This window comes from Seriola lalandi, unplaced genomic scaffold, assembly GCF_002814215.2.
Source record: "Seriola lalandi dorsalis isolate HSWRI2012SDOR001 ecotype SW California unplaced genomic scaffold, Sedor1 jcf7180002054885, whole genome shotgun sequence".
In the NCBI taxonomy this organism is placed as follows: Eukaryota; Metazoa; Chordata; class Actinopteri; order Carangiformes; family Carangidae; genus Seriola; species Seriola lalandi.
The window spans coordinates 6896139-6898535 of record NW_019525437.1 but is presented as its reverse complement, the minus strand read 5'-3'; the positions used below and the strand labels follow the sequence as shown (position 1 = coordinate 6898535).

Below are 2397 nucleotides of genomic sequence, written 5' to 3'. Positions count from 1 at the left end.
TGGTGGGGGGGGGATACGGCCTACCGGGGACACGAGGGGAGGAGAAATAAAGGTGAGGAATATTTTAAGATAAAGTGTGTTTGCACAAAAGGCGCAGCTCATTCATATAAGCCTGAACAAGCGTGTCAGCCAATTAGTGTGAATGAAAAGCGGCCTCCACCTGCCTCACTTTATTATGGATCAAACCGACCAGACTGCGATTATGATGATATGACACCGGCATCACACACGTTAAAGCCAAATAATTCACTCATATGCTTTTAATGTCCAAAACGGCTAAAGTTTTTTTTCTTTTTGTGAGGTTGAGAGTGTTGTTGCCACTTGTTTTGCTTTTTTCCCCTGAAATCTCCATCTGAGGACCAGGCGTCCTGCTGCGTGACACCAGCGCCGCCTACTGGACAGAGGCGGAACTACAAGTGACTCCACAAGCAAGACAGGGGGTTTCTCTAAGTGTAGAGAGAAGGAACAGAGGGGGTGGCTGTTATTAGAAGTTCTGGTAAAGAAATGCTAAAAATATTATTTTAAATATATTTATTAACCATCAACAGGCAGCAGTTAAAAAAAAAAAAAAACTGAGGTATTCAGTCACAACACAGCCAAACATCTGCTTGTCTGGATCTGCAAACCTTGCCCAATAATTAAAGATAGATCAAGTACATACACCTGAAATAATTTAATTTAAATGCGTGTCTCTAGATTAAATCATAATTGAAAGTGAATATATCAAGCCTTATTATTTTGTTTTAGTCATTTGATAATAAATGGAGGAGCGGAGCCCCCGTGCTCTCATTATGCCGGCCCCGGCAACCTTACATAAGATTCATCTTGTGCGTAATGGGCTGCGAGAGGCGACACATGCAGCTCGGTCCATTATAATGCAAGGTTGAAATGGGCCGCTCGGCTGTTATCTGCATCTGAGTGTGTTCCCCGCTACCTCTAATCTGCTTATGATAATAAAGGAACAGCGGGGCCCTGCAGCTCTCTGAAAGCAGGCCCCAGCCAGCCGGGAATGGCCCTGCATCCACAATCATCCTGAATTAAAGCCGTTGTTTGACAAAAACCAGGAGAAACTAGCGGGGCGGCTCCCTCGGACCACTTGTAAGCCCCCCGCTACACCAGGTTTGGATGGATACAGCAAATATAGAGTGCAGCACGCTGTGATATCAAAATACTGTTTTGTGGTTACACAATTTTGGGTGATAGGATCTCTGCTTAAAAAAAAAAAAAAAAAAAAAAAAAAAACAAGCGACAAGAAAGAGCAACAATAAAGCTGAGATATTTTTTTCCAAGAAGAGCCACGCAGGAAAAATCTCCTCTCTGAACTCTTATAAAAAAAGTTAAACTATCTAAAATTAACATTTCCGATCGCGGTGACACCAACACACGCCAATTAATCCAAGTTAAATTTAAATTTACACATGACAAAATCTACAAAAGGATAAATCCCGTCCAAGCCACGCAAACATAACAATTGTATATGGCAATGAGAGAGACAGATTTCAGGTGAAATGTAAATAAACTTGTCTGTTCTTGCCACTAGGGGCCGTACCAGGGGCTGGAGACGCAGCCAAGAAAATACTTCAACACATTAGTAACTCCTGCCTGGAAATAATTATGGAAAGCATATGTAAGGCTTTTTTTTTTTTTTTTTTAGATAAACGAAGGAATAACATTGCTCTTTATTTTGAGGACATTAATGAGTTTTTAGGTAGATACTTAACTGATTATTTGTTACAATGTGACTACATTTTTTCCCCAAAAAATTTGGACAATATTTATTTGTTTTAGTGCAAAGGTAAACTAAAATAAATGAGATCATAAAATAAAGCTCAGGCTGTAAAAATGACAATATGTTGTTCGATATATTAGGCTATGATGAATTAAAATATAGAGTAAGATTAGTAAAATAAAAACTGAGAGTGTAATTAAAATCATAAAATCATGACATTCGCTGGAGTCTAATACAAATATTTGTTGTAATAAAAGTGCATCAGTGTAAGTAGAAATAATTCAGGGTGTTCTATTTGATTTGTGATTGAAATGTTAGAAATGAACGCTTTTCTTAAAAATTAAAAATGTAGCCTACTGGAACAGGACAATAATTAAACTGCGTTAATTGATAGCAAGAAAGGTAATGTCAGATGTGATGGTAATAAATAGAACAAACGATGTTTGTGTATGTTGAGTCGAAAACCAAACCGGCCAGCAACAACTCAGGCAGTCAGTCAAGCTCGATGCCATGCGCTGTCATTCCACAACACTGCATGTTTTACACACACACACACACACACACACGCGCACATACACACACAAACGCGCACGCGCATACACACATTCACACACACACATACACACACACTAGCATGGGCTACACGTTGACACACACACACACACACA

The 2397-nt window shown here is 39.4% G+C and overlaps 1 long non-coding RNA gene across 4 annotated transcripts in view; it reads right to left on the bottom strand.

Moving 5' to 3' along the window:
* LOC111671764 (uncharacterized) overlaps positions 1-2397 on the bottom strand; it is a 161350-nt gene that overhangs the window by 46050 nt on the left and 112903 nt on the right. The gene's annotated exons all lie outside the window — the stretch shown is intronic.